This window comes from Canis lupus, chromosome 2 (assembly GCF_003254725.2).
Source record: "Canis lupus dingo isolate Sandy chromosome 2, ASM325472v2, whole genome shotgun sequence".
Classification (NCBI taxonomy): domain Eukaryota; kingdom Metazoa; phylum Chordata; class Mammalia; order Carnivora; family Canidae; genus Canis; species Canis lupus.
The window spans coordinates 46,345,026-46,365,185 of record NC_064244.1 but is presented as its reverse complement, the minus strand read 5'-3'; the positions used below and the strand labels follow the sequence as shown (position 1 = coordinate 46,365,185).

The window sequence follows — 20,160 nt, the reverse complement described above, 5'->3', positions numbered from 1 at the left end:
GCAGAGACACAGGCAGAGGGAGAAGCAGGCTCCATGCAGGGAGCCTGACGTGGGACTTGATCCCGAGTCCCCAGGATCACGCCCTGGGCCGAAGGCGGCACTAAACCGCTGAGCCACCCAGGCTGCCTGGAAGACAGTCTTAAGCAGACTCTACTGAGGAGAGCTGACATGTAGCTCGATCTCACAACCCTGAGATCATGATTTGAGCTGAAACCAAGAGCTGGATGCTTAACTGACTGCACTGCCCAGGTGTGCCCCAAGAAAGCAGTAAAGCCTTTGCAACCAGACAGGTACATCAGGTGGAAACCAGGTACCTCCCTCTTCCTACCTTGGAGCTTCTCTAGCCCATAGAATAGGAACCCATTTGGCACTTTGTGGGGACTGGTAAGATAACACATGTGAGGTCCCACCCCTGAGCTGGAGGGGAAGAGATGTGAGACACATGCTTCCTCTCTCATCCCTGAAGCAGACAGTTCTGAGGCATATTTTATAAGACTCTTCAAGGTTTTATAAATCAGAGTCTTCTAAATCAAGCACTGGCTGCATCAGTCATCTATAGCCATGGCCAACCCCAGAACACAATGTTGTTTGCTTTTTCTCCTTGTCTGTCATCCACCATGTGAGCTCCCTGGAATCTTCCCCCAAATTAACAAGTCTGCATATAAGTCTTTGTCTCAAGCTCTGCTTTTGGGAGAAGCAGTTTTTAAGGAGAAGATTCAGTTGTACTGAACACTGCCAAGAAGGTAAAGGTACACGGGATGTGACAGATGGGGTTCTTGGGGACCCTTACAAGAGCAGTTTCAAGGGAAGTGATGGTGCAGAAGACTGGTGAGGGGAGGCTGAAGCCAACAGGAGATGTGGAAATGGAGCCAGTAAAACTGTGGACCCTGGACTCTTCAGCAGCTTTCAACACAACTGACTACTCTTTCCTATTTTCAATACATCCTATTTGCCAGTGACTGGGAAGAAGAGGAACGGGCGAGGAGCTGGAGTGATATGTAGGGTCAGGGAAAGGCTTCTGAAAAACCAGGAGAGAGCAGACCATGGGGATGATGAAAATGTCCAGCAGGCAGGGAAAGAAGGGAAAGCTGCAAATGAGAATGAGGAGGATCTTGAGCCCAAGTATCAGGTTGGCCGTTAGCCAGAATAGGTACGCTTCATTCAGGGAGGTGGAAGAAAAGACAAATTTGGAGGCAGATAAGTTTGGTGGTTTAGATGGTGAGGAAATAATGGAATTCATGTCTGGTTGCTTCAAGTTCCTCAATGAATTATACTGTCAGGTCAAAAGCTGAAGGAGAGTAGAAGGGGGTTGTAGCAACTTTGAGGAAAAAAAGGGGAGTGAAATGATTTTGGCAACTAAGAACACAAACATATTAGGCAAGCGATAGCTGAGCTATACTGGGTGTCCGTTTATTTATTTCACTGAAAAGATTGCCAACTTATCTCTATAATTTGAGGGTAGTAGGCCCAGGGCTATACCCAGGTACTGTTTATTTCTAAAAACTTTTTTTTTTCTTTTTAACTACTGTAATGGAATTTGAAAGAAGATTACAGGAAGAAGATCATGATAGAGATCCAGCTTCTCAAAACAAAAGTAAGGTGGTAGGTAAAGAATGGTGGCCAATGGAAGTAAATGTCAGTGGAAGGACAACTGCTCAAAGGAACATGGTCAGGGGAGGGGAGGACACATCAATTTGGGTCACACAATTGGCTGATGTTATCAACATCTATTAAAAAACATTTGCTGCCAATGCCAGATGATTTTTCAGAAACAGGATACTTTAGAATACATATACTCTTTCAAACAATACTTATACAGAATGATTCTGCTTTCCTTACTTTCTCCTCAGAAAAATAAAAGTTGCATGAATTTATTACAGAGGTGGAGGTGAGACTTATTAAATAACTGCAGGCTTCCCAAATCATGAGCCCAAATAGGGAAGTTACTAAGTACCACTCTGAGCAATGACATCATTGTTTCCCTAGTTACCCAATGTGGAGGCAGAAATGAATAAGCTAGATATAAATGCAATATCTAATAGGGTGGGAGTGTTAGAACTTTTTATGGCCATGAGGTTCGTTAGCCTTGTAATTCAAAATGTGGTCACTCAAAACATGTAACCAAAAAATGTCATGGGGCTTGTCAACTCATTGCTTATGACACTGGCAAAATATGTCCTATATTCATTTACTTTGGCGGAAGCTAAATGTAGCTAGCTGTTTCTTTGGCTATACTTAAAATCCTGAATTAGGGCTTTGTGGATATGTCAACACAAAAACATACAGATACTTTGTATTTTACACAGAGCTAGTAGATAACAAATATCTAGTAAATATCACAAGACTTGAAAATATGTAAAAGCTTATATATATAAGACACATGGTTCATTCCTTTTCCTTAAATAATACCTACTCATGTAGACACTGAAAAGTGGATACAATCCTGTTATTACCTTGAAATGAAATTCAATGTCACTTTTCCTTTGTGCTTATACTATCTCACAATCAAATAGTCCTTCTTTTGTGTTTTTCTTTTTTAAGGTGATGTCTTTGACAACCGATCACCTTAATTCCTTTTTGGAGCAACCCTAACAGGTGAGCCAGAATAATTATTCCCATTTTAGAGTTGGCAAAACAAAAGTATAAAAAGATTGAAGTTCTGTACAAACTGAATTTTTACTGTTTGTTATAAACACTTTTGTTTCAGATTGGATGTAAGATCAGTGGCCAAAGAAGGATTCTGAGTTGTGCTGTGCCTCATCCTCAGGTCTAAAATCTAGAAAGCTTTATTTCAGTGCCAAGCTTGATACATAGTAACTAGAAGACAAAACACACAGTCTATGACTAACAGACAGAACCAAAAATTCAGCCTAGGCAACTAATAAACATGCCTGAACAAAAGTACATTTTTTGTTAGAAGTGTAGAGCAGGATTTAAAAAAAAAATTTTTTTTTACAGTTTTGCAGAAATCCTCATCTTTCACAGTATTTAAGTCACATCATTTGGACAATAATTATTCTAGTTTTCAGTTTATCAAATAATATGCTTTTTAACCTTTTTTATGTAGCTTTCCCTTTTAATTAGTACAATAGCTAAGCCATCCTTTCAGCTCATAATTTCCAAATAAAAGTTTAGCCTTTTTTAGAATTTTAGTACTATGCACATATAGCCATCAATCTATAAAAATCCTTGCAGATGGACAGCACACACTTTTTAAAGTTTTTATTTTTCTCTTTCTTTCCTTGTCTTTTTCAAAATTAAAAGCAGGCACACTATGCCTTTCCCATGTGGAAAATGGCAAAGGAATTGGATGAAAGCCAAATGGTTGAAATAATAAATCAAATGATATGGTAAATATTAGGCAAAATATCTTCAAGTATTCCATTTTTCTACTATACATTTCTGATATTTTAAATTAGCTCTGATAGCTTTTAAAAACATTTAATTTTAATAAAGTTACAGATTTTATTAACAAAGGGCCAACTAGCTCTAAAAACCTAGTAATAAATATCAACTTGATTTCTCACTCCCAATCCAACACACCTCCAGTCAACCATGTTGGATTCTTGCAGCAGATTGCTATTTACTTTCTTTTCTTTTTTTTTTTTTTTGGTTTTATTTATTTATTCATGAGAGACAGAGAGAGAGAGGCAGAGACATAGGCAGAGGGAGGAGCAGGCTCCATGCAGGGAGCCTGATGTGGGACTCCATCCCGGGTCTCCAGGATCACGCCCTGGGCTGAAGGTGGCGCTAAACCTCTGAGCCACTGGGGCTGTCCCTGCTATTTACTTTCTTAGTTCCAAATATCATTTTGTGACTTTTTCACTTTAGGCATTATGCACTAATTTCCTGACATAGAAGTTGAAGATATACTTATTTATTTCCTGCTCCACTGCACAAATACACACTTTTTAAAAACAGATTGTATTTATTTATTTTAGATAGAGAGAGGGAGAGCATGAGTGGGGAGAGGGGTAGTGGGAGAGAGAGAATCTCAAACACTCACCATGCTGGGTGCAAAGCCCAACGCAGGGCTTGATCCCACACCCTGAGATCATGAACTGAGCTGAAATCAAGAGTCTGATGCTCAACCAACTGAGCCACCCAAGCGCCCCTCAAAAATATACTTTTAATCTCCAAGTTTAGCCTATCATAATTTTAGTGAGGTCATTATTCAATATTTAGATTATCCTCACCTGTGCCACACTAATAAACTATGATTATATTTCCTTTCCTACATAATTTTCTTTGTTATTGAAGCTGAGGTATACAGAATAGGATTAATGGTAATTCATGATACATGCTTCACTGGGCTATGCATGACCCTTTTTTATTTATTCAATTAGCTGTTTTTAATAATGTGATTAGCTCCCTTGAACTGACACCTGAAAAAGGAGCTTTATCTAACAATGTTCTCCACATTTACAACCAATTCATTTTTCAGTATTCCTTTATCTCAATGAACCATAGTTCTGAATCTTGTGTTGGTCATTTCCTTATTTTCATTTTTATATAATTTTGTTGCATCTACATGTATTCCTACATAGTTCATTTTAGAGGTAAATTTTGTAATCTGGACCAGTCCTTTCACTGAAAACAAGTTGAAATGCTAGAGAAAAAAACGATATATATAATATACTTAAAATTATCAGAAAGATAACAAAACAGTAAGGAATTGTGAGTTCAGGATCAGGGACAAGAAACCTTGAGAGGTGAGGCAGAAATTGGAGTTGTCTTCACCTTAGTCATCTGCTGACTTTGGAAGAGGTGATGAAGAGATTAACAAAGCTGCTGGTAGACTCATAGGGCCAAGGAGACAAAACTGAAGTTCAGTGTTCAGCAAGGAGGAGGATGTCACTCCCAGGTTTTAGATTGAGATAATTAAAACCTAAACCCTAGGGGTAAAGAGTGGACTAGAAATAGAAGATCCCTTACAGAGAATGAAGCTCACTTGAGATTTTCTCGATCCTTTAAGGGATTAAGGTGATCTAATATTGCTGATGCCTTTACAAGTCTTCTGGATACAAACTCAAATCTTCACTGGAGTGAGATGACCTTATCTTAGACCTCAAAGTATCTGTACATGCTTTCATTTAAAATGCCTGGCATTCAATCAAGGATAATCAAGTATATGACAACATAATGAAAAACCAAGATAAATAACAGACAGTAGAGGATCAAGATAAGGGAGTTACCAGATATAGACTTTAAAATAATTATGCTTAATATGTTCAAAGAAATAAAGCAAGATGGAGAATTTTGGTAAACAAATGAAGCTATCAGAAAGAATAAAAAAATTCTAAAACTTAAAAACAGTATTTTATTAAGACCCCAATGAACAAATCTAAAACAGATTAAACAAAGCTGAAAAGAGAATTAGTGAATTGAAAGAAAACTCAGATAAAAATATCCTAAATGAAATAAGGAAAAGAAAAATGAATACAATATTTTCTGCTCTTTCTTGTAAATTTCTTTTTGTAGGAAATACAGAGGACACAAGGGGGAGAAGGAAAATTGGATAGCAATAATATTTAAGTAGGTAATTATTTAAATTTTTCTAACACTAAGGACAAAGAGCAAGAGAAAAATGAAAAAAATGTCTTTAAAGGAATATTCAATAAAACAGGAGTGATGGAAGCTGTAAGACAACGAAACAACACTTTTGAAGTGCAAAAAGAAAATAAATCTCTGGGATGCCTGAGTGGCTCAGTGGTTGGGCATCTGCCTTTAGCTCAGGACGTGATCCCAGTCTGGGGATTGGTTCCCCCCCATGCCCCCTCATCGGACTCCCTGCAGGGGGCCTGGTTCTCCCTCAGCCTGTGTCTCTGCTTCTCTGTCTCTCATGAATAAATAAAATCTTAAAAAAAAAAAAGTGAGAGAAGAAAAGAAATCTCAACCTAGAATTTTATTCCCAGAAGAAAGTAATGATCAAGAAAGTAAGTAAAATAAATGTATTTCAGACAAAAACTAAGAGAATTAAAGTGTGCTCATCCCGAAGGAAAATTATTTCAGGGAAATTAGGAAATGTAAAGAGGCATGAAGAACAAAAAAAACCCCAGATAAATATGTAAGTAAACTAAGTCAATACTGATTGCCGAAAATAACATTAATGTTTCGCGGGATTAAAAACATAAAATTAAAATATATGACAACAGGGGTAAATAAGTAGGAAGGGTGATAAATGGGATTTAAGTATTCTAAAGTCTTTGAATTGCTCAGGAAAACATGAAAATCCTAATTTGTCAAGTATACAAGGTATAATCTCTAGGATAACCAGAAGAAGAAAAGTAAAAGAATATATTGAGTAATAAATAAACAGAAAGCAAGAGGATTTTTTTTTAAAGATTTGATTTATTTATTCATGAGAGACACAGAGAGAGAGAGAGAGAGGCAGAGACACAGGCAGAGGGAGAAGCAGGCTCCATGTTAGGGGCCTGACATGGGACTCCATCCTGGGTCTCCAGGATCAGGCCCTGGGCTGAAGGCAGCGCTAAACCGCTGAGCCACTGAGGCTGCCCAAAAGCAAGAGGATTTTTAAAAAATTAAAATTTTATATAAAGTACATTATGATGTATATATTTGAAAATTACTAAATTACTTTTTCATTTATGATAAAATCTTTTTTAATAAATTTTTAAAAGATTTTTTATTTTTAAGTAATCTCTACACCCAAGATGGGGCTCAAACTCAACCCTGAGATGAAGAGTCACACATTCTACTGAACCAGCCAAGTACCGCATTACTTTTTCACTTATGATGAAATCTCAGGATAAAGTTTCATTCATACATTTATTTGTTTTGACTGCTGTAAATTGTTATTCACTCTCTCACCGAAAGGCAGCTTTTGGATTATTTTGCTGAAGAGGGCTATCATGAAACTTCTTGTGCATTTCTCTTATTTTATATATTCTAACTTTCTTTTTCCACTTGAAAGAAGATTGCTGGGTCACAAAGTTTTTTTTTTTTTTTTTCTCCAACTATGGAAGGTAATGCTAAAGCATTTTAATTTTTTTAATCTCACCAGCAACACGAAAAAGATTTTATGAGTCTACATCTTATCCAACACTCGGTATTATCAGTCTTTTTTTTTTAAAGATTTTATTTATTTATTCATGAAAGACATACAGAGACAGAGAGAGAGGCAGAGACACAGGCAGAGGGAGAAGCCCAGGCTCTCTGCAAGGAGCCTGACGTGGGACTCAATCCTGGGTCTCCAGGATCACACATTGAGCTGAATGCAGCGCTGAACCACTGAGCCAACCAGGCTGCAGGTATTATCAGTCTTTTGAATTTTCATCAATGAAATGGCTATATCATAACGGTCTTCATTTGCATTTTCCTTCTCATCAATAAGGCTGACCATCTCTTTGCATTTATTGGCTATATGAATTTCTTCTTCTGTGAAATACTTCTTCAGATTTCCTGCCCACTTTTTATTGGGTTGTTTGTAGTCTTCTTTTTTTTTTTTTTTTTTTTAAATTTTTATTTATTTATGATAGTTACAGAGAGAGAGAGAGGCAGAGACACAGGCAGAGGGAGAAGCAGGCTCCATGCACCGGGAGCCCGATGTGGGATTCGATCCCGGGTCTCCAGGATCGCGCCCTGGGCCAAAGGCAGGCGCCAAACCGCTGCGCCACCCAGGGATCCCTGTTTGTAGTCTTCTTATTGATTTTTAGGAGTTCATTATATATTCTCAGTATTTGTCATTTATGTTTATTATGAATACCTCCTCAAGATTTTCACTTGTTTTTGATGAGTACAAATGCTTAATTTTATTTTATTTTATTTTTTTTAATTTTTTTTATTTATTTATGATAGTCATACAGAGAGAGAGAGAGAGGCAGAGACATAGGCAGAGGGAGAAGCAGGCTCCATGCACCGGGAGCCGGACGTGGGATTCGATCCCGGGTATCCAGGATCGCGCCCTGGGCCAAAGGCAGGCGCTAAACCGCTGCGCCACCCAGGGATCCCTTTTATTTATTTTTTTTTTAATTTTTTTTATTTATTTAAAATGCTTAATTTTAATAGGCCCTGCATAACTTTTTAGTTTTCTCTTAATTTGACAATGGTCTTTTCATAGATTTCCTTACTTCTTGATGGGCTTGTTGCTTATTTAATCCAAATCCTTCCCAAAGAGTTCAGGTTTTCTCTTGAGATACTCAAATTAGGCAATCCATCAATTTTGACTTCTTGAAGAAGTCCTTCTTGGAAACTTGTGATGTGCTTCATCCTGGACATGTCACTTTCTAGGCACAGCTGTCACCTTGAGGTCTTCAATCAATCCATCCTACAGACTCTCTTTTCTGTTTCTTGGATCCTAGGTTTTACTCCTTGTTTTGGTGGGACACATTCCCCTGTTAGCTTCCTGAGAAGGGATGCAAGGGAAATAGATTTTTGGAGATCTTCATTCTCCCCTCACACTTTGGATGGGAATGGAATTGAAATTAGAATGACTTTCCTTCAGAAGTTTGAAGACATTGTTACATTTCTTGCAGCTTCTACTGTTATATTTTGAGGAGTTTGGTGCCATTCTGATTCTTGATCTCTTTCCCCTTCCCCCTCTGGAGATTGTAGGATTTTTCTCTTTTTCCCCAGTGCTTTGAAACACCACGATAGGAGATAATGTGGGTCTATTTTAGACCACTGTGCTGGGTAAGTATGCCCAGTTCCAAGAAATTTTTTTGAATTACTTTCTATATTACTTTCTTTAATTTCCTGCCCTCTATTTTCTCTGTGTCCTCTTTCTGGAAACCCTATTATTTAGGTATTGAATTTTCTGGATTGGTTGTCTTATTTTCTTATTTTTTTCTCTTCTACTTCCTGACACATTTCCTAAATTCTACCTTCTGTATTGATCTTCTAGTTCATTCAAACTTCCTTTATATCTGCTATCTTCATTTCTAAATGCTTATTTCTTTGCTCTTTAAGTTTCTTTTTTAAACATAATACCTTGTTCTTCTTTTATCAATGTAACAACTTCTCTTATTTTCTCAACATTTCACTCACTCACAGCAGAGGCTTTCCTTGTTCTTTTGGTATTCCCTGGCTGCTTGCTCAAACCAAAAGCTGTCCACCAGTAAGCAGATTAGAAACTCTGTGCATGGGGATCCCTGGGTGGCGCAGCGGTTTAGCGCCTGCCTTTGGCCCAGGGCGCGATCCTGGAGACCCGGGATCGAATCCCACGTCGGGCTCCCGGTGCATGGAGCCTGCTTCTCCCTCTGCCTGTGTCTCTGCCTCTCTCTCTCTCTCTGTGACTATTATAAATAAATAAAAATTAAAAAAAAAAAAAAAGAAACTCTGTGCATGTATGTGTAGCTTGTTTACTGTAGTCTTCATTATAGGGCAATCTAGCTGGGCCTATTCCTTGGGAGACTCTCAATGTCAAGATCTTAGTTCTCTTCCTTGGGGACTTCCTGATGTCAGGATCTTAGTTCTTTTCTCTCCCCCAGAGAAGATTTCTATTTTTCTGTCAGCTGCATGTTGGTTGACAGCCAGCAGTCTGAGAGCTGAGAAGGTCAGGGGAAGTTGCTGTGCAAAGTGGGAAAGGAATAAAAGAATAATTGCTTCATTAACACACTGTTAGAGAAGCCTTAACCCCATATTCACCCTTGCCTTCCAGAGATACCTGTGTCTTAGGGGATTTTGCAATGTAAATTAAGTTTCTGTTCAGCTTTCCTTACTGCCAGTTTAGGATTGCTTTCTCTAGTCTGCTAAATCAGTAACTATATGTTTTCCAGCCTTCAAAATTTGGAGGCTGTTTTCTTCCTTTTCCTCTTTATTTTAGATTTGTGCCTTTAACTGGAAATCCAACTTAAGCTTTTAAAGGATTGTCAAATCAATTCAACAAGCATACACCGAGCACCTATCATGTGCCAAGTTCACAGATTCATCACAACATTAATGGATCCATGGGCTTAGGGCTGTTATTAAATGCTGAACTGGAATGATAGATGCTTGTCAAGTCTTTATTGTTCTCTTTGCATCCACTGGGCCACTTTCTCCAGCTCTGATGTCCTTGGTTTATTCTTTTATCTCTAGGGTACCATTAATTCCCTTTCTCATCCTCTATTGACTGGAAACATCTTTTCTCATCTGAAATTTCCTTTTAGATTTAAGCACATAACCTATATCTGAGTCTGTGTCTTCTTTCTACATAAAAATGTCTCCTTTACCAATCCAAAATAAATAGAGAGGATTTTAAACTCTGCCTAGTAAGAAAAATTACTTCTAATTTGTATTCAAGCTAAAAACACATCATCATCTTTCCCACTCTTATTGGGCAGTATCATGACTCTATGCCACAGATCTGGCAATAGTGATTCAGATTATTATAGTTAATCACTTTGCACATCAAAATGGATTATTATTTACTGTGGCTCACTACGTATTAGAAATTTTCATATGTCTTGGCACTATTGCTTTCTGGAAGCACAGTAGCTAAATTCCATCTCCACCAGTTATTAGCTACATGACTTTGTATGAATTTTCTGTGTGTGCACTTCATTTCCTCATGTGTAAAATGAGGAAGATAATGGCACCTCCCTAAATACTAACACCTTTTTTAGAGTGTTGATATACCATGTGTCCACTTAAAAATGTAATTCTTTTTAGTATTATTAAGTATTTATTAATTGTCAATTATGTATTAGACAACATGGAAATTAAATGGAATAAAATGGACTCAGTCGGCGGGAACAATTTCACAAGTAAATGAGAAGAGAAAGTAGGAAATGTCCAAGTTGGGATCCCTGGATGGCTCAGTGGTTTAGTACCTGCCTTCGGTCCAGGGGGTGATTCTGGGATCCTGGGATCAAGTCCCATTTTAGGCTCCCTGCATGGAGCCTGCTTCTCCCTTTGCCTGTGTCTTTGCCTCTTTCTTTCTCTCTTTCATGAATAAATAAATAAAATCTTTAAAAAAAAAAAAAAAAGGAAATGTCCAAGTAATGGAGAAGTCTGGCACAGGCATCAAAGCCTAGGTGGGTTGAGGACGGCATCCAAAGGAGGTGTGGAGGGGTGCTGGGGAGAAGGTAGCAGCTGCAACCCGTAGTACGGTGACAGAACCCAAGTGGGATGAAGAAGGCATTCATATGGGGAAGGGGGCAAAACTGGCAAAAGAGATTGGTTACTACATAGAGGGGAGTTAATCAAATAAATAAATATAGTAAAGATAATAGGAGGCAGATTTTTCAGTGTCAGAGAAGGGGGTTATAAAATATGGAAAAGATGAAAACTAAAATCGACTTTATGGCATTGGAATTATAATAATCAGTTACTGGAATAATCAATTACTGGAATTGAGGGTAATGATGTAAACTGTAATCTGTTCAGGAAATAGTAGTTTACAACTTTCCAGAAAAGACAATCCCAAGCCCAGATGGCTTCAGGGTAAATTCTCATAAGCACTTAATGAAGAACTAATAATTCTACACAAACTACTCTAAAAAACAGAGGAGGAAATACTTCTAACTCATTCTATTAGGCCAGCAATACAATGACATCAAAAATCAAACAAAGATATTACTGTAAGAGAAAGTTAAAAACTGGGGGGCCTGAGTGGTGCAGTTAGGCATCCAACTCTCAGTTTCAGCTGAGGTTGTGATCTTGGAGTAGTGAGATCACACCCCAAGTTGGGCTCTGTGCTCAGCCAGGAGTCTGCTTGAGATTCTCTCTCCCTCTCCCTCTGTCCCTCCTGCTTGTGCTTGCTCTCTCTCTCTCTCTGAGACCAACTTTAAAGAAAAAAGAGAGAAACTTAAAAACTGATATCCCTCATGAACATAGAAACAAAAATTCTAAATAAAAAATTCTAGCAAATCAAGTCTTAAATTAAAAGGATATTAAAGGGATAGTATTAAAAGGATATTAAAAGGATATTTTAATATTAAAAGGATAGTACAGGGATCCCTGGGTGGCGCAGTGGTTTGGCGCCTGCCTTTGGCCCAGGGCGCTGATCCTGGAGACCCGGGATTGAATTCCACGTCGGGCTCCCGGTTCATGGAGCCTGCTTCTCCCTCTGCCTGTGTCTCTGCCTCTCTCTCTCTCTCTGTGACTATCATAAATAAATAAAAATTAAAAAAAATAAAATAAAAGGATAGTACATCATAACCAAGTGGGATTTATCTCAGAAATGTAGGGTTGGCTTAACATCATAAAACCTATCACTGGAATTCATTATGTTAACAAACTCATAAAAGAAAACCATAATCATCTCAACAGATGCAGAAAAAACAGTTGACAAAATCCAACTGAGACTCTACTACCACCTTGTCAAGGGAAGCCTCTGTTGAGAATCAGTTTTAGAGGGAGTAAAATATAGATAACTGTGTTCTGTTTTTGAGGATATGCAAAAGTAGACTCATACTTATTCTTGTTACACACTGCTGGTGTATGTTCTAACTTTCAATTATCTCTAACCTAAATACATTACGCTATAGTTTAACTCAATATTTCTCAAACTCTGTTCCGTAAAACCTTAGCATCCTTTGAAATATAAGGCTCTTCCTGTACTCTCAAAATGTACATTAACATATTAAAAGTTCTAACTCCAGGGAAGAAACCATATCCAAGATTTTTTTTTCATGTGAATTTTGATCATTGCTTTTCTATCAGTAAATTATTCTATATTTGCTGCTAAAAGCATTTTATTTTGACCCACTCATCCATTCTTGCTTATATACTGTGTAATTATTCACAGAGGCTGGAAATCAGCAAGATTATAGCAGTCTGGAACAACTTCACAAAAGGGCAGATGTTCCTGACTTTGACCTGTGGCTGGACGGTCTCCTTTAAATTCCTTTAAATACCACTTTTATTATTGCATTCCTCTACTCACAGACCTCCCTACACATGCTATACCACCACAACTCTGTAACACCAACACAGACACTGGCAACTTTTAACAACTTTCCTAATTCTTTGATTTTAGAATCTTTTAATTTCATAAAATGAAATCTTACATTTGTTTTATCCCAGACGAATAAAAACAGTAAATTGTCAAAAAAATTTTGACATCACAAAGATATCAATTAAAGCCATTTTCACTTGACTCATAGGAGCACTTTAACAAAGCTTGTCCTCACATACCAGGAGAAAGCCAAGTAGTAAAAATAAAATTTTTACTGGTGTTTGCTAGCTGCTATGGTCTGAATGGTTGTATCTCCCAAATTTTGTATTTTGAAATCTTAACCCCTAAGAAGATGGTATTGGGAAGTAAGGCCTTTGGGAGGTGAGCAGGTCATGAGAGTAGAACCATATGAATGGGATTAGTGCCCTTGAGAGACCCATCTTTCCCTTTCTTTCTTTCTTTCTTTCTTTCTTTCTTTCTTTCTTTCTTTCTTTCTTTCCTTTCTTTCTTTTCCTTTCTTCTTTCTTCTTTTTTTTTAATATTTTATTTATTTATTCATGAGAGACACACAGAGAGAGAAAGAGAGAGGGAGAGACACAGGCAGAGGGAGAAACAGGCTCCATGCAGGGAGCCCGACGTGGGACTCCATCCTGGGTCTCCAGGATCACACCCTGGGCTGAAGGCGGCGCTAAACTGCTGAGCCCCCTGGGCTGCCCAAGACCCACTTTTCTGCCACGAGAGGTGATAGCAAAAAGAAAACTGTTTATGAATGAGGAAGGAGTCCCTCACCAGACAGTGAAACTGCCAGAGCCTTGATCTTGGACTTCCCAGCCTCCAGAACTGTGAGGAGTAAATCTCTGCTGTTTATACACCTAGTTTATGATATTTCATTATAAGTAACCTGGACAGACTAAGATACTAACACACTGTTTCTTTCCATAAGCATGGAAAACACATTAAAGGGAACTGTGTCCTGTGAGAGGTGAATCTATAAAAAATCTGGGCATCAAGTCATAAACCTACCACAGAAAAACAAAATAAAACAGGAAACTCAGCAGAGCATTTTCCTTTTGTGCGCCCAGGGGATTGGTGACTTATTCTTTGTGCAAAGTACTGCACATCTTGGAAGCAAATAGTTTAAATAAGGTAGTAATATATTTAAGAGCGCCTTTTGAAAGTTACAATCCCTAAGGAAGACAAAAGAATCTTTTCATTGCAAGAAAGAATTCAAACACATCTGTTGTAGCAAAGAAGAAAAATGAATTGTGGTGTGGATTGGATGCTGAATTCACAAGCAGCAGTGTTTTCCCCCAGCCTGAACCTGGATAAGTAATTTTTAAATTAAACTGCCTTTTCCTCACCACTTAGAATAGTTCTTGGATGAGTTATAAAGTGTTTGTACTAACTGCATTAGACAAATGGTCATTTCCTATAAACAGGAACAAGACTTCAGCTAACCAAGAATAGTGTGACAAACATTTTGACTCTTCCGCTGAAGCTTTAGAATGAAACCCATAAAAACAGGAAGATACTGAAATCAATCTACCATAATCTGACCTTACTGGTGAAATCAGGACAAGCCCTAAAAGACATGCTCTGAAACTTAGGACTATCACAAGTGATTCAGTTGCATCATACTGTACTGTCTATTTTGTCTTCCATTTCGAAAGGCAAACAAAGGAACCATATTATCATTTTTAAAAAATTACCTCAGGGGATCCCTGGGTGGCTCAGTGGTTTGGCACCTGCCTTTGGCCCAGGGCACGATCCTGGAGTCCTGGGATTGAGTCCTGTGTCGGGCTCCTGGCATGGAGCCTGCTTCTCCCTCTGCCTGTGTCTCTGCCTCTCTCTCTCTCTCTCTCTCTCTGTCTATCATGAATGAATGAATAAATAAATAAATCTTTTAAAAAATTACCTCAGAAGTACACTAATATTAGTTGTACTTAGGACAAGTGAAGAATATAGTAGGAAAAACTATGGAGAAAGCACATTATTGCACTGACTCATCCAAACTATTATTTTCTGTTTCAGGAAAAAGGCTTTCAAAACAGAAGCAGTTTTAAGTAAAACCAACCTACTCCTGCCTCCTTTTTAGGGGCCTGTACCTTGCAAATTATACCCATTTATACAAATAATTTTACTCCAAAGACTACTTACTGAGGAAATACATATTTTGTGGGGACTTAACACCTTTTTAGCAGTGTCATGGTCTTCGTGAAGAACATAGAAGAAAGTAAGATACATTCTCTGTTCTGTTTCACCCTATTAATTTTATTATTTATTTATTTATTTTAAAGATTTTATTTATTTATTCATGATAGAGAGAGAGAGGGAGAGACACAGGCAGAGGGATAAGAAGGCTCCATGCAGGGAGCCCAATGTGGGACTCGATCCTGGGACTCCAGGATCATGACCTGGGCTGAAGGCAGGCGCCAAACCACTGAGCCACCCAGTGATCTCCACCGTGTTAATTTTAGAATCCTAGAAATAATACTAGAGGTTGTTTAAAAGCTAAAATGTTTTATTTTCTCGATGAAACATGCTTGCAGATATGAATCTTAAACAAAGGTAAAATCCTGGATACTTTATTTTTTATTTACCTGGATGGAAGTGGCCATCACTTTGTCTAGACAGTACCTACCACCCTAAAATAACCAAGTGTTTTTTTTCCTTCATTAAATTACTGGCTAGGGATCCCTGGGTGGCGCAGCGGTTTGGCGCCTGCCTTTGGCTCAGGGCGTGATCCTGGAGACCCAGGATCGAATCCCACATCGGGCTCCTGGTGCATGGAGCCTGCTTCTCCCTCTGCCTGTGTCTCTGCCTCTCTTTCTCTCTCTGTGACTATCATAAATAAATAAAAATTAAAAAAAAAAAAAGGGTCATGTCCCCATTAAAAATAAATAAATAAATAAATAAATTACTGGCGCATTAAATTGCATTCAGAAAAAGGTAGTTTAGTTGTCCACTGTCACATCATTAATATTTACTAACTAGGACTATATCCAACAGAAATACATGTCCTATGTGCACCAAAAGATAGCTTAAGAATAGTTATATCAACACTATCTGTAGTAGGTACAAGTGCAGACAACCCAGACATCCAACACAACAGAAGAGATAAATAAACTGTGGTATGTTTACATAACAGAATACTACAAAGCAATGAAGATTAACAAACTGTAGCTACATTCAACCACATGGATAACAAATGGAAGAAGCACCAATGGAAGTATGATTCCATTTATAAAAAAGTTGCTAAACATACACTAAACTATTTAGATGTATCTAGTGCATACAGCTGCACACTCAAGTGGTAAGACTATATAGAAAAGCAAGGAAATGATTACCTAAAAAGTAAAGCTAGAGCTTTCTCAGAAGAGACAGGACAAGTATGGGGAGAAGGTTGTGACTACCAAGGGACCCACCCACAAGACCTTTAACATGCTAGTCAAATTCTTCCACTTTTTTTTTTTTTTAACTCGTGGGTAGCAGTTGCAAGGGATGTTTATTCGTACAACCATTTATAAATTGTAGATGTCACGTTACCATTTTTAAAATAAGAATATTATACTTCATGGGGCACTTGGGTGGCTCAGTCGGTTAAGCATCTGCCTTTGGCTCAGATCATGATTGAGTCCCACATTGGGCTCCCTGCTCAGTGGGGAGCCTGATTCTCCCTCTCCATCTCCCTCTCCCTCTGCCCTCCACTTGTGCTTGCTCTCTCTCTAGGGCTCTCTCTCAAATGAATAAATAAAATCTTAAAAAAAATAAATAAAACTTATGGGATCCCTGGGTGGCTCAGCGGTTTAGCACCTGCCTTTGGCCCAGGGTGTGATCCTGGAGTCCCCGGATCAAGTTCCATGTCAGGCTCCCTGCATGGAGCCTGCTTCTCCCTCTGCCTGTGTTTCTGCTTCTCTTCCTCTGTGTGTCTCTCATGAATAAATAAATAAAATCTTTTAAAAAAGATAAATAAAACTTTAAAAAAACCCATGGAGTACTATCCTAAATATTAAATACATACAACATATGCATATATGTGCATGTATAATACACACAATACACACACTAAAGCCTATTGGTATCGAGGGGAAAAAAGCACAGTGATTCTATATGAGACTTCTCTTGTTTCCATCCTCTTCTGCTGAGCAAGTATTAAAAGAGCAAATGAACTTAGAAAATGAAAGAGACAAGGTTGAGGAGTACAGTAAAGAATACTATTCCCTATCATGAATGTTATTTGAGAATGTGAAAGACTTATGTGGTTTTTTGGCTGATGGTGGAATTGCATGCATATATTCTTAGTCTCTCCTTTGTTGATATAACTTGCTGATACAACTATGCAGAAGCAGTACCTGAGAAAAAATGAGCACCATTCTGTCCTGATAGCTCTGACAACAGAAGCAGCTGTATTTTGATCTTACACCTAATGGCCTACTCCTAAGTTTCCTGCTTCCACTAGTAATGTTGATTCTAATCTTAGAAAGTCTGCTTCTTTGAAAAACAAAAACAAAAAAACCCACACTGAATGAACTCAGCCATGTCTGCCTATAAGTTATTTGACCTGAGTTTGGCCCAAATCAACCTATTTTTCCATCATGTTCCTGAATTTGTTGAGCAATAGGTTGTTGTGCCTCTTCATCTGGCCTGGAGAAAACTTGCAACATCTAAATACTGGTGATATGATGATATCCTCAAAGCACTGATCCCAATATAAATCTTGGTTAACAGACTGACATTCTCAAACTCTGATACATCACACAAGAAAGAAAATGGTTTGATCAACTGCCCACCTCTATGCTACAGATGAATTTCCTAAAAGGAACACAGAACAACAAATAGGGCAAGTTTATTCTTCCATTTGTGATCATTATTTTTCTGTACCTCTTGGGTAGGTCAAAACTAGTTTTATATTTAAGAATACATGAATCTGATCTGTGCTCTTAGAAGTTAAATTACATTTTTCAAAGTCAAGACCACCAAGTAATGTTGTGGTAGAAACAATGTAGAGTGCAATACAGGTCACCGTTGATCTACCTAAGGTTTATCCACAGCATAGCTTTCTTCAAGCAAACAGTGAAACAAAGCTTGGTAAAATAACCAACAAAACTGCTTAAGTCACATGTGGTCAACAATCTGTCTATTTAATCTAACACTCAGAATCAATGCCTTAAAGGCAAAATAATTATTTGTCTCTCTTTCCCTGGCAAAGATAAACACGGAAGGAAAATGGGCATCTCTTTTTTGCCTAGTGCTTTATTTCCTCCTGAGTTAATACTTCCTTTCGTATGAGGCATAAATTCTGCAAGGAGGAAAGGATAAAGAGCGATAAAAGCAATCTTGTAATGAAGTTGCATTATTCTATCTAAATAGTATCTACATTATAGCCCATTACATGGCTCAAAAATAGTATGAGTCTAAGCATATCTCCCCAAATACAACTAAATACTATAAGAACATGATATAACAGAGTTATAGACCATAACTCCTGTTCCCCAACATCACTATTATGATAGAATTAGAATTCCCCAAAACCACTCATATTCAAATATAAATTCTAAAGACTTATTGCAAAACCAAATCTCATTGCGTTGCAATTCGCTAACACTTGTCTTATGTAATACCATGCTGTCCTCATTTACAATGAAATAAAAACTGATAGTACAGGATATAACTTTTTTGTGATATAGGAGAAAATATGTTCTAGGACAAAATGTAAACTTCATATATCAAGAAAGCATTTTAAAAGAGGAGGGATAAAAATATTACCTTTGTGAGTAACGAGAATTCAAATTCAGGCCTTCCGATCTCATGGCTGGTGTGCTTTCAATACAACACAGGTGTCCTTGGCTTCCTTAATAATGACTTATCCAAAATCTCCCTATAAAAAAAAATGATTTTAGAAAGTAACTGCAACAGTTCCGTCTTTTGTTTTTAATGACACACACATGTTCTCATTTATTTCTACCACCTCTCCCAAACGATTCTTTATAGAAAAATCTGAGGGGGCGCTGGATGGCTCAGTAGGTTAAGCATCTGACTTCTGATTTCGGTTCAAGTCATAATCTCAGGGTTGTGAGATGGAGTCCTATGTTGGGCTCCGTGCTGGGCATGAAGCCTGCTTAAGATTCTCTCTTTCTCTCCCTCTCTCCCCCTCTGTCCCTTCCCCAACCTCTCTTTCCCATGCTGTCTAAAAAAATAAAAATAAAATCTAAGGGGAAAAACCATGCATTTTCTTTTTTTAAAAAATTATTTATTTGACACAGAGGGAGGCAGGGAGAGATACAGAGAGTGAGTGCACAAGCAGAGGGAGCAGAAGAAGAAAGAAGAAGGAAAACCAGCTCCCCACTGAGCAGGGAGCCTGATGTGGGGCTTGATCCCAGGACTCTGGGATCATGACCTGAGCTAAAGGCAGACCTCAAATCATGCATTTTCTAAGCAAACTTTTCACCTGAAGATTTCCCTGTGGCATATGAGAAATTATTTTTATTTTTAAAAGATTTTATTTATTTATTCATTAGAAACACAGAGAGGAGAGAGAGGAAGAGACACAGGCAGAGGGAGAAGCAGACTCCATGCAGGGAGCCTCATGCGGGACTCGATCCCAGGACTCCAGGATCACGCCCTGAGCCGAAGGCGGCACTAAACCGCTGAGCCACCTGGGCTGCCCGGCATATGAGAAATTAGAAGATAACAGCCATATGCCTTCTTTTCCCACTGCACAGCAGCAGTCAGTGACCAAGCAGCAAGATAACCAAAGCAAGAATAGGATCTAGAGACTGCAGATAACATTACAGACGATTTTAATTGAACACTAGACCAGAAATTAAGTATAAACGGTTTCTAAATCAAATATGGTTTAAAATTAATTAAATACTTATAGCAAGAAGCTTACTTGTTAATTCATTAAAGTCAAGATCACACTTATTCAGATAATTTCAACCATCCAGCAGCTTCAATTGCAATTTTATTTCCTTTAATTAATCTCTCTCAAGATACATATAGGCATACAGCATAATCATTATTTTATTGGGTTACGATATTACTTTAAAATTTTATAGGCCAGCATGGTGATTTTTGTACAATTGCTGGAGTTCTGAGTTTTGTTTTTTTTTTTTGAGTTCTGAGTTTTGATAAAGAGTGTCAACCATGTAAATTCACCACTGATGAGTAAACAGTTGTTGCTATATTTAAAATTAAACTTCTCTTAGTTTTTGGACAGCCAGTGATTGCTTATACAAATAAGTAATGTGCTGTGTGTACACAGAAAATAAAATTTTAAATGCTTATCTTTATGTCAAACTCTGTCTCTTTAAGCAAGG

The 20,160-nt window shown here is 37.9% G+C and overlaps 1 long non-coding RNA gene across 11 annotated transcripts in view; it reads right to left on the bottom strand.

The window, feature by feature from the left end:
• Positions 1-20,160, bottom strand: part of LOC112659837 (uncharacterized) — a 108,845-nt gene that overhangs the window by 69,558 nt on the left and 19,127 nt on the right. For all 11 annotated transcript variants that reach the window (XR_004813503.2, XR_004813507.2, XR_007404191.1 and 8 more), the window contains exon 2: positions 18,608-18,719. This is a non-coding gene — a long non-coding RNA (uncharacterized LOC112659837). The remainder of the gene's footprint in view (positions 1-18,607; positions 18,720-20,160) is intronic.